General features: G+C 34.9%; 1 protein-coding gene across 4 annotated transcripts in view; it reads left to right on the forward strand.

Moving 5' to 3' along the window:
• Positions 1-13277, forward strand: part of LOC132703990 (5-hydroxytryptamine receptor-like) — a 536822-nt gene that overhangs the window by 147737 nt on the left and 375808 nt on the right. The window lies entirely within an intron of this gene.

Below are 13277 nucleotides of genomic sequence, written 5' to 3' on the forward strand. Positions count from 1 at the left end.
ATCATGAAATATTTAAAAATTATTTTTTTTTATATAATATCTTTTGAACAAATTTAATAATAAGCTCTTTGTTTCGTTTCAAATATTAAAGACAGATTTCAAGTTACATTGTAAAAAATGAGAATTTAAAGAAAATATAACTAAAGTTCGAGTCTGCCGCGGAATGGTAAACTATTATTCGCTATTTTGCAAAAATATTCAGCAGAACCTAAAACCTTCACATATTTCAAAATAAGGAATAGTTTTTTATATAACAAGCTTTTTTTAAATAATATTTCCGGAACAGGTTGAGTGAAAGTATTTTAGCGTTACACAAATTTTGGCATGCTGAGTCAGATTCGAAATCTATAAATGTCAAATTTTGAGTGGCAAGAAAAATAAAATCTAAAAAAAAAACAGTGCTGGATAAAAGGGTGCACTAGGATGGATGGTTTTTGAGGAAAATGTATTTCATAAATACATTGGTTAACATATGAAACTTATTTATTCATCAATAATTAACAAATAGGCCTTAAAACTGGACCGATTTCTTATTTGTTAATTTACATTTGGCTCACTAGCAGCCTAATTTTATGAAAAACAAAATATTTCCATTTATCTAGCCTTACACAACAAAAATAACAGGGACAGAGGGCAAAAACCAAAAGGTTTACAGATTACCAGACTTAATTCAACTATATTTTAAAATTTAGGCCATTTTTCCAGCTCAGAGGCAGTAACCTCGTATATATTTTCTAATAACGAATTTTTCGAAAATTTGATGTTATTAGAAATAACCAGCAATATAAAAAAAATATAAAAGCTTTCAGAATTAAGAATTGCGTTAATATTGCCTGAAAATTGATAAAAATTTTCAATAATTTCAAAACGTTGCACCGCAGACCAATGTATACGTATATGGTTGGATTCGTCTTGTAAGGGATATCCGAAAATGTAAAAGCATACAGAGTATTTCATTTAAAAAAATGAGGGTAACATTTTGCGAAACATCGCAACACCGCGTATTTGGTAAAAATATTTCAATTTTGAATATTGTCTCAGCAAAAGTATTATTTTATAAAATATGTTACTCAGAAAAATGTTGTTTTAAAGTTAATATGGAACTTAATAAATATCTGACCTTACTTGATTCCCGAGGATCCCGCTAATAACAGTGCATTAGAGACCGACATATAGATATTTAATATATCATCGGATTTGTCTTTAAAATGATGTTCCATTTTTTACAAAACTTCTGGATTCCTCCTGCGTCAGTTTTTGCTGAGTCGAACATTCTGACGTTTCGCCAATTATCCTGTTGCATTCTTCAGAGCTTGACTGAAACTCGTTCGCATTTTATTCTGTACCTGCTTATATATTGTTTAAGGGGGGCGGAGCTAAATGAGTGGCATAAACACCGTCTCGGATGACTGATTCTCATGTTGGTGACAAGTAGAAACCTGAGTCGCGGTTAAGATTGTTAGGTTGTTTATAGGTTTATAGATGAACTCTCGGATTTTTCGTTGGTAAAAGAACTGAGTACATGCAAGAATTTTAGTTTTATCGAATAAAATTTTGTGTCGGGGTTTCATGAGTATGAATTTATTTTTCTTAGTCTTAATGCTCTCTGGTGTCCTTTGAGTCTAGTTGATATTTTCTCTCCAATATCTTCTTTGCCGCATATGACGGACCGAAGATGTTGAGAGATTTTTGGACAAATGGTAAATCTGGTTCTGACGTTATACTTCTTCAGAACTTTTGATATGTGGTCAGTGATGTTTTGAATGTAAGGAAGGACCACAGTGGCAACTGTAGGATTGCTTTCAGCCTCATTTTTATTTTTTGATGGAACGCTTAATATCTTTAATGTGGAAATAAATTCTTTGAGAGGAGAACAGACGTAAGCTGTTTTAATTCTGGGTTCAGTGACTCGGACTGAGATAGTTTTACAGCTCTGTAAACAAGAGAGTTGATAACCGATGATTTTTGAGCGGATGGTGATGTGACCATGCATTAAGGTATCGGTCTGTGTGCGTCGGTTTTCTGTAAACACAATGACCCAATGTTAGGTCTCATTTTCTATTGATAAGAATATCTAAGAATGGGAGGTTATTATTAGTTTTCAACCCCGTGGTAAAACTTATGTTAGGGTGTTGGTCGGGCTAACGCTGTTTTCAGAGTTCGAAGGACCACTTAGGAATCTTTTGGATTCCCGATAGGTTCAGCGGAGTAATAACCACTTAACTTTGTTTTTCACTACTTTAATAAATATACGGTACTCTACAAGCCAAACAGAAAGAAACAAATAAACATTTGTATTGCATATCAAAATTAATTGAAATTAGGAGGCATTCGCGGAGCGTCTCGACCCGCACCCGTTCCACGCGTGAATCCCGTCGGAACCAGTCTTTTTCATCCTTGTCCTAGTGCGGTGTTGCCGGGTTGTGTCAAAGCTTGGAATTAATATTTAGTCTTTCGCCTGAACATGCCGCCCGCCTTGGAACGTGTTGGTCAAAACACTTTCAAAACTGAACACTAGAAATGTTTTACTTAATTTTTATCGTCCGAATTTTCGAATGGGAAAGTGCAGATCTTTGACACTGCTTTTTCACGATTGAATTGTTCACTTTCACACTCACTACTCGAACAATTCCGTCCTGACCTGGATGTAGTTCCGTTATCTTTCCAATATGCCACTTTAATGGAGGAGCATTGTCTTCTTTAAGCAGAACTACCATGTTTGGTCGTAACAACCTTTGCGAATTTTGTCGCCATTTCGATCTTACTTGTAACTCGTTCAAATATTCTAAGTGCCAACGCGTCCAGAAATGTTGCAAAATTTGTTGAAGTCTTTCGAATCGTTTTAATCGATTCTCTGGTACTTGTGTGTAAATTGGTTCCGGTATAGCAGTTAAACTTTTTCCTATCAAAAAGTGAGCCGGAGTGAGAGGATTTAGGTCATCGGGGTTGGATGTTAAAGGACACAAAGGTCGTGAATTCAAAACCGACTCAATTTGAACAAGAATAGTGCTAAAGTCCTCGAAATTTAAATGTGCGTTTCCTATTACGCGTTTAATGTGAAATTTTGCTCTTTTAATTCCTGATTCCCAAATCCCGCCAAAGCTAGGAGATCGAGCAGGTATAAGATGCCAGGTTATATTGTCTTGAGCTAGGGAATTATAAATTTTCTCCGATTTGTCTCGTAAGAAAGATTGAAGTTTTTTAAGTTCGTTACAAGCGCCTACAAAATTCTTACCATTATCTGAATAAATGTTCAAAGATTTGCCGCGTCTACCAATAAATCGTTTTAATGTAGCCAAGAAACAGTCGGTGGTGAGTTCAGAAACTAGTTCCAAATGAATAGCCTTATATGATAAACAAATAAAAAGACAAATGTATGCCTTGGTTAATTTTGGGTTTCTTGTTTTTCGATCCTTTAACAGGAAAGGTCCGGCGTAATCGACTCCGGTGTTATAGAATGGTAAATATTGATTAACTCGATACTCAGGTAAGTTACCCATTAAATATTCACAGGAATTTGGATTCACTCGAAAACAAGTGGTGCAATTTCGCGTTATTTTTCTTGTTAAATCACGTCCCGCTATGGGCCAATAACGTTCTCTTATCGAAGAAAGTAGCATAGTAGGTCCACAATGTAATAATCGGATATGTTCGTTTTTCAAGATTAAGTTTGTTAATGCATGTTTTGCTGGTAAAATTATTGGGTGTTTTTTATTGTAATCTTGGTCACTATTTTCTAACCTACCTCCTACACGGATTAGTTTGTTTTTATCAATAAATGGATTTAGTGATAACAAATTACTTCGTTTGTGAACTAGCTTATTTTTTAATAAATTGTCGTAATCGTGTGGAAATGATTCTTGTTGTGCTAGTCGAATTAAAAATTGTAATGAGTTTTCTAATTCTTCCGTGCGTAGAGTATTAGTTTTTCTGTCATTTGACCGACAATTCGAAATGAAGCGTAAAATGTATGCAAAAACTCGTTGTAATTTACGTAAATTTGAAAATTTATTGAATAATTCGCTGTTTCTTAAAATAGTTAAATTTACATTAATGCGTTGTTCTGGAATTTCTACTTGATTTAATTCTGAATCGAAGTCGCAAAGTTCTAATTCCTGACTAGTGAGCCAGTACGGTCCTGTAAACCATATCGATGAATTTTGTAAGTCTCGCATTGACATACCGCGCGAAAGTAAATCGGCCGGGTTGTCACTTGAAGACACGTGATTCCAATCAGCTGGGTTTGACAAACGCTGAATTTCACTTACGCGGTTTGCAACGAATGTTTTCCACCGTTTAGGTGACGCTTTAATCCAAGATAAAGCTATTGTGGAGTCTGACCAGAAATATGTTTTGAAATCGATCTTAATTGATTGGCGTATTTTGTGCATTAATTGTGCTAGTAATAATAAGCTACAAAGTTCTAGTCTGGGTAAAGTTAGCTGCTTTAGTGGAGCTACCCTCGATTTCGCGGCGAATAATTGTGAATGAAATTGTCCGTCTTTGGTTTTACAACGTACGTAAACACAAGCTCCGTAAGCTTTTTCGCTTGCGTCTCCGAAGCCGTGTAGTTGATTTGCACATAGTCGGACGCTGTAACTTGTCTAGGGATAGTAATGTTTACTAGAAATTGTAAATCTGTTTGAAATTCTTGCCAAATGATTTCTAGATTTTTCGGTAAAGGTTCGTCCCATGAAATCTTTGCTTGCCAAAGATTTTGAATTAATAGTTTTGCCGTGATAATTACTGGTCCTAGTAATCCCAAAGGATCAAATATTTGTGAAATTATTGATAAAATTGATCTTTTCGAGATAGTTGCCTTGTTGGTTTTAGGATTAACATTAGAATACTGGATTTTGTCTGAACTTGCATTCCAAACTATACCTAGGGTTTTGTTAGCTTCGTTTTCGCCTATTTTTAGAACGCTACATTCTAATTGATTCTTTGAGTGATCGATTTCTTCAACTTGCCAGAATTTTAATAATTGATCGTCTAGAGGTGAATTTTGAGTAAAACAGCTTATCGACTTTAAATGTGAATGATTTGCGTTTCTTAAATGACCCGCAATAATCCAACCAAGCTTGCTATTTTGAATGGTTAAGTTTGTATTTTGTAATTGAATTTGTCCGACACGTAAAAGTTGCCAAAACACGCTAAACCCTAGTAAAATGTCTATCGGACTGCACTGGTTAAAATTAGGATCAGCCAATTGTAAGTTGGCGGGTATGTTTATTTCTTTTCCCTCGAAGGGAGTAATTGGTAAACTGTCTGTTATTTGTTTTAAAATTAAGCAAGGTGCTGTTGTTTTGAATAAATTATCTCGCGAACTTAATCGTAAATCAACTATTTGGTTTGCATTAGATATAGATTGACCGACGCCTTTGATTGAACAATTAACTTGTTTAGGTTTTAAATTTAATTTCTTAAACAATCGCTCGGTTATAAAGTTACTCATTGAACCGCTGTCCAAAAGAGCTCGACTTTTGACTTTGTTGCCGCTTGAATCTGTAACTAAAACTACTGCGGTTGATAAAAGGACCTGACTAGTAAAATTGGCAACGGTTCCGCAGCCTGCTAGGACTCGGGTCTCGGTGGACGTTGCGGCGGCGCTTTGAGAATCTTTTTTGTGATGCGTTTCTGCTGAATCGCTTTTATTGTTTGCGTTTTTTAATGGTGGTGTGTTTTCGGACCCTTGATCTTTATTGTAATGAAGTAACGAATTATGTGGCCGTCCGCATTTACGACATTTCGAAAGTAAACAATTCTGAACTTTGATGTGATGGTCTTAAACAATGAGTACATAAGTTGCGATTTTGTACTTCCGTTAATCGTGTCTTGGGTGTAAGCTTTAAAAATGACTCGCAATAATAAATTTGATGATCTTTTTTACAATAGAAACAAATTGGCTTGCTTGAGCTTGCGTAAACATTGGAACTTGTTTTTTGTTTAAAGTCGAATTTTGTTTTTTCTGGCTTGTTAATCTCGAATTTTTCTAGAAATTCGCAACGACTTTTTAGAAAATTATGTAAATCGCTTATTTTTGCAATATTCTTGTTTTTTGCACTATAGGATTCCCAATCGCGCTGTGTTTTTGAATCGAATTTATCAGTTATGATTGGAATTAATAGAGTATCCCAATGATCAGTTGGTTCACCCAGAGCCTTGAGGGCTTCTAAATTGTTTGAAATTGCGTCAAATAGGTTTCTTAGTTCTTTGGGAGATTCCTTTGTAATACGCGGAAAATCTAAAATTGCGCGTATGTGAAAATGAGTTATTAAACGACTATCTTCGAACCTTTCTTGTAATCGGTTCCAAGCCACTTGATAATTAGCTGCAGAAATCGGTACTTTTTGTATAATTTCTAAAGCTTTTTTATCCAGCGATGATCGTAAATAGTACATTTTTTGAATGTTTGATAAAGAAGGATTGGTATCGATTAGAGCTTTAAAAATGTCTCTGAACTCCACCCACTGTTCGTATTGGCCATTGAACGTAATTAATTTAAGAGGTGGTAATTGAACTTGAATTGTATTTTGATCGTCACTTGAAGTATTGCTAGAACTTGCATTGGAAAGCACAGATTTCCTGTCACTGTCGCGTTTGGATAGATTTGTTTCAGAGAAATTTTGTAATACTAACTCAAATTTTGCTATTAAATCGTAGTAAATTGTTTCGAAATTATCCCGTTCATCGTCATCTAAATCAGTCTTATCGGAATGTAACTCGATCTCTGCTTGAATGTCATTGAAATTGTCTAATAGAGGAAGAATTCTGTCTAATCGAGCTTTTGATTCAAAATAGGTCTTTTTGTCAATGTTTTCTAGATCTAGAGAATTGTAATAATTTGCAGCTTTTGTTAAGCTTGACTTTATTTGCCCCCGTTTCTTGTTTAACACTGTTAATTCGGCCATCATTCTTGCTCGAAATTGAATCGACTTTAGAATAGAAATAGCTAGACTTTGGGAGAAATAAAAACAACTAGGATAGAATTGAAAAATGGAACGGACTCACTTGATTTGATTTCTTGCTTTGTTGCTAACGGTTTTGCCACACTGAAATTGCTGCTGCTTGCTTCTTGGTTGCTGTTACCTTGACTTGCACTAAATTGTCTCTGCTAGCACTTGAACGGTTTATCCGGCTCGATGGGACCAAAAATATGGTCGGGCTAACGCTGTTTTCAGAGTTCGAAGGACCACATAGGAATCTTTTGGATTCCCGATAGGTTCAGCGGAGTAATAACCACTTAACTTTGTTTTTCACTACTTTAATAAATATACGGTACTCTACAAGCCAAACAGAAAGAAACAAACAAACATTTGTATTGCATATCAAAATTAATTGAAATTAGGAGGCATTCGCGGAGCGTCTCGACCCACACCCGTTCCACGCGTGAATCCCGTCGGAACCTGTCTTTTTCATCCTTGTCCTAGTGCGGTGTTGCCGGGTTGTGTCAAAGCTTGGAATTAATATTTAGTCTTTCGCCTGAACAGTGTATAGAGTTTAAATGTCGAAGAAAATCTACTAGCGTTTTTGACCATGGGACCAAATAACAAATATATCATCGACGTAGCGTTTCCATAATTTTGGTTTTAGATGAAAAGTGTCGAGAGCTTTCTTCTCAAAGGCTTCAATAAATATATTCGCGATGACTGGTGATAGTGGAGAATCCATAGCTGTTTCCGACGTTTGTTCAAATATTTGACCGTTATAAGAAAAATATGTTCCTGACAAGCATTTTTCAATTAAGGTGAGAAGGTTTGGTTCCAGATTCTTGGACTTTAATATATCTGAAATTATGTCGAGAGTTTAAGGAATTCAGGAGTTTTAATAAGGAAGCTAGATATTTTGCCAGAGAATATGTTGGAGACCCAATGGTGCTGACAATAGTTCGAAGGGGTAATCCTGGTTTGTGAATCTTTGGGAGTCCGTAGAGACAAGGAATTTTAGAGTCATGAGGGGTAATAGATTTTTTCACGGAGTCTGATAGAAAAGAAGCCTTAGTAACAGATTTAAGGTTGCGATCCATAGATGACGCAGGATCTTTTTTAAGTGATCCGTCTCTAAGAATATCTTGAATCTTTTTCTGATATTCATTTGTGTCCATGACTACCGTAGCATTTCCTTTATTTGCTTTTAGGATTACGATGTCTGAATTGGATTTTAGATATTTTAGGGTTATGCGTTCAGGCTTTGCAATATTGGATTTAGGAGACTTTGATTTTTTAAGGATGTTTGCGGTTTCAAGTCGGATTTCATTAGCTGTTTGAGGTGGCAGTTTGTTTAGGATACACTCGACATTTGAAATGATTTCCTCTTTTGGGAAAATACGTGGGACAAGGACGAAGTTGAATCTTTTTAAAAGAACTAATTTTTCCGTTTCCCAAGGTTGGTGCGATGATACATTTACGTTGGCAGTTGAGAAGAGTTTGATGGTTTTCCTAGTATTGACGTTAGTTTTTCAAATTTCTGAATGTGATTTTGGGTAGTAGATAAATGAAGATTTAAAGCTTTGTCATGAATCATGTTTTAAAGGGTACCGAACCCGGATGGGGACAAAATACAAGAAATTTTAAGGTGTAGAGACAGAAGAACCTTATTGATTTGGTCTATTTCCTTACGGGTATGATGAATTCTTTGTCGAAGTAAAGAGAAACTAGATTTTCGAAGAATTTTATAAGCGAATGAGGTCCTCTCCATTAAGCCTTGGTAATTTTTCAAACAAACTTCCACAGGCTATTGTAATACTTTTTACAAAACTTCTGGATTCCTTTTGCGTCGGTTTCTGCTGAGTCAAACTTAGTGACGTTTCGCCAATCATCCTGTTGGCTTCTTCAGAGCTTGACTGAAAAGTTTTATAAAAAGTAGCCTGTGGAAATTTCTTTGAAAAATTGATGATGTTCCATTTAAAAAAATATAATTTCATAATTTCAATTGACCACCTTGTATGCAATTAGAAATAATACAAAAAAATTAGAGATAATATTACTGGAAACTTTTGTATGCAAACACTCTTAGCTTTCGAGATGAAATCGGCCACCCTGTACACATTTAATTTTTTTAAATGAACATCCTGCAACTAATTACTTTATCACCGTCACTAATATTCCTCTACCACTTTTGTTAGATTGCACATTAACTTTGTAAAGTAAAAGTCGGAGTGCCTTTGGGCTTCTCAGATTGATAGCGGGAAGGGCGTGGTTCAGGTTATCTGTTTCCGTGTCCTTTTTCTTTTCCTTTTTTTTTTGTCGGGCGCCAGTCCTTTTTTATACAACGGAATGAAAAAAAAAATGGAAGTTAGGAAAAGGACAAATCTAGGTTCCTACTGTTTCAAAAAAAAAAAAAAATTGGTGGCAAACAAGGTTTCAGAATCAGAAGATAATATAAAACAGTTAAAATTTAATTCTGCGTTGATTCTACAGCTTAATTAATTCCCAACCCCTTTACAAGTACCCTGTTACTTGTCTGAGGTTTGACTGCTGATGCTTGACTGGCTGCAGATGTCACAGGACGGGGCAACTGGTTCCGTCAACCTGGTCGCTCGACTGGTTAGGTAACAAATTTCTAGGTTATGTCGGAGTAGAACGGCAGTTCCCCGAGATCCTGACACCGATGTTCCCAGCGTCCTTCGAACTATCGGTTCGGGATGATTTAAAAAAATAAGACAAGGCAACAGCAGTAACTTGTAACGGAGGAATTTAAGAGTGCAAAACAATCAGTTTTTTAAATTTAAAGTAGACTGAGGGTCTAACGGCTAATGATTAAAAAGAATTAACAACAATGATGATGGTGCCCAGGCACCCTAGCAATGAAATGAAAATTACAACAGAATCTTAAAATTAATAAAATTATTACAAAATTGTTTTTTTTTAGCCCAAATACAAAAATTAAAACACTAAGCGTGTTGAGAAAAGAATTTATGAAATTAATAAAAAAAACAAAAATAAATGACTAAAATGGATAATTCAAAATTAGTTGCCTTTGGAGGGGCGGTATTTATAATGGCGATATTCAAAATATAATTTCTTGTATTTTAGGTATCAAAACGAAAAACTGCAAAAATAATAATCAGTAAAAGAACATAAAGCTCATCGATCATTAAAACAATACTAAAAATATAAATTTTAAATGTTATCGAAAGGAGGTATCGAACACTATTCGAACGAAGGAGTCTCAAACCACGGATATCGAGAGATACGTGCAGGTGTTTAAGTAGTGGTAACTTATGATTTCTTGCAACAGTAAAGTTAAAAAAAAACAACCACTCACTTGCAGGTATCCTCGCTGAAAGTACTGGCAGAAACCTCCTCCTTTGTTTGGTGTCCCTTCGACTGGACTTAAATGGAAATAAATCTGGAATTCCTTCGAGTAAATTGCAACCTGACACAATGTTCTTTCTACACTAAAAGAAACCGGCAGTATCAGCGTTCAATTTACCACAAGCAAAGGAGAGAAAGAGAGGCCCCCAATCTAGATACCGAAAAAATAGCACGTGTAGCAGCATGAAGGCGATACAACACACAAGATACGTATCACGATTGGTAGGCAAGCAAAAATATATCGTGCACAATAAAGGGAGAAAGAGAGAGAAAGAGAAAGGCAATACAACACACACAAGATATGTATCGCGATTGGTGGGTAAACAAACTAAAATATATCGTGCACCAGAAACTTACTCAATATATAAATTCAAAATTTATACTTTTAAGTGTCGATGGCTAACACATTTGAAAATAAAAAGAGATGATTATTTCACAAATAACCCAAAAATTACAATCAAAGAAAATGTGCCTTATGCCATAACCCGTAAAATAAAAGAAATTATTGATAGCAAACTGGAAAATTAAACGTTTCAAGGAATTTTAACCTTACCAAACAAAATTAACAATATAAAATCAAATACATCACCATTATAAAATACCAAGACCACGATGTGCCCTCTTACAATCGCTAAAAATCTCTCCCCTGATCTTAATCCGAACCCGTTCCAAAAGAAAAAGGAATCGGTTCGACCTCGCATCCGTTTATATCCGTACCGTCAAAATAGATTCAGTTCCGAGAGAACAATGAATCTCTGAATAGAGGTACGTCACTCACAAACACGTCACAAGCGGTACGGAAACCGATAAATCTGATGTTTAATTGAAATTATATTGTAACGAAATTTATTTCGTTACAACTTATAACTATCTAGTGAGCCGTGAATATAAAACAAATGTGGTACATTACCCTTTTAAACTAAATTGATTTAATACAATGTTTGGTCAAACATTTTTTGTTTTTATTTCCTATCAACCAATAAGTAATGTCTACAGTTCACGACAAAATTAAGAAGCTTTTTTCAACAAGTGGCTGGGGAAATCAAGGTTGAGTTATAAGTTCGACAGAAGTGCAGTCAAGAGGGTATCAGTAGGATTATTAAGCAACTGATCAATTACTCGTAATTTTTAAGTAAGCAGTTAAGGTTTTTTATTAATACCGACGAATTAATTTTCGGCCGTTCGTGGTCTATTTTTGATCGTTATGTGGGTCAAAGTGTATTCTTTGCAATTGTATTGGCTTCTGATTTACAAGTTCTAAAGCTTCGTTGTTTTTTTTTTCTTCAGTGGTTACTATTGCCGGTAGACTGTGGAACGACGTATTGCGAAGGATAAGCACTTCCCCATTGACCGTTGGTCTGAACAAGCTCAGCTTTAAAATTCCGTTTTATGGTTTACATCTCTTTTTTTACCATAATCACCATATAGCCAGTCTTTTGGTTGCAAAATGAATTTGATGGTAAAAATAATGTAAAATCGCTTTCCAGAAATCTTTCTTAACAGGCTGGGTTGATGATTTTATATAAGTTCGAGAAAAAAATTTAACCGAATTAATTTCGTTTGCACCTGCTTAATCTAGAACGTGTAGTTCTAAATATCACAAAGAAGTTATTAAGTTGCATACCTTAGCACCACTGATATTGGGATTATTGTATTTTACAATAAATATTGAGTTTTATGTTGATTATTTAGGGTAACAGAAATACATTCGGCTCTCCAAAATTACCGTATTGACTCCGGATTCATCAATCAAACGTTCTGTTTCATTTACTTTAGATCGATTTTGTGTCACTTGTTGACTAATGCTGATCTTCCAAGCTTTGAAATATATGCAAAGTGTATGCGTGAATTTTCCGATGGATGTGCAGATGTCGGCCGGTTCAAGATAGAGATCCGTTGTATTTTATATTTATGTGCAAACGTCCGACTTTGCACACGAAATTTTCATTCGTCATTTACCATGAAAACAATAAACTATGAAATATTCTTGTTTTGGACAACCTAAAACATTATGTGTAATTTATACAAATTACTAATTGCAATTACAATTCTTCCTATTCAATATATGAATAACTATATATAACGTGCAATCAAAAACTTTACTTTGGAATTATTTCAGATCTCCATATAAGTTTATTTTAGCTAAAAATGTTGAATACAAAAGATGTTGGTTGAGATTGCTGTTACTTGTTATTGCATAATTTATATCAAAAGTCAAACAAATCTCAAACTTCTTTCTAGCTAGTCTAGCTTTTTACAAAGTTTGGTTTTACTCGTGTCAAAGAAGTTAAGGGACCTTGGAAATGACCATTTATTATGGGATTTGTAGTTATGCCATTTCTCTTTCCGAAGTTGTATAAAAGAACTAGTGCAGGTAATCTAGGTCTGTAGAGTGTGTCCTATTAATAAAGTTAACGTCGTGTGCAAACGTCCGACTTTGCACACGAAATTTTCGTTCGTTATTAATCATACAAAAGATGTTGGTTGAGCTTGCTGTTACTTGTTATTGCATAATTTCTATCACAAGTCAAACAAATCTCAAACTTCTTGCTAGCTAGTCTAACTTTTTACAAAGTTTGGTTTTACCCGTGTCAAAGAAGTTAAGGGACCTCGATTATTCCACTTCTCTTTCCGAAGTTGTATAAAAGAACTAGTGCAGGTAATCCAGATCTGTAGAGTGTGTCCTATTAATAAAGTTAACGCGTTCTGAATTATGTGATTCGCAGCTGCTTTTTTATTAAATAAATGTTGAGACAAACAAAAACGTCATAACTGTATTAGATATTAGTATTGTATAGATTGGTATAGTGTAGCGGTAACGAAAAAATGAAAACTGGTCTGGATAGGGTTTTTTTGCAAGGATCCAGTGGCATAGTGCGTTTTCTTCTAAAACTTTCAAATTTTCTAATTTGAACTAAACTTGCGTGGCATATGAAAGGGCGTATTTCACAAAATCGACTT

The sequence above is a fragment of the Cylas formicarius genome, unplaced genomic scaffold, assembly GCF_029955315.1.
Source record: "Cylas formicarius isolate icCylForm1 unplaced genomic scaffold, icCylForm1.1 PGA_scaffold_6__28_contigs__length_40554024, whole genome shotgun sequence".
NCBI classification, from domain to species: domain Eukaryota; kingdom Metazoa; phylum Arthropoda; class Insecta; order Coleoptera; family Brentidae; genus Cylas; species Cylas formicarius.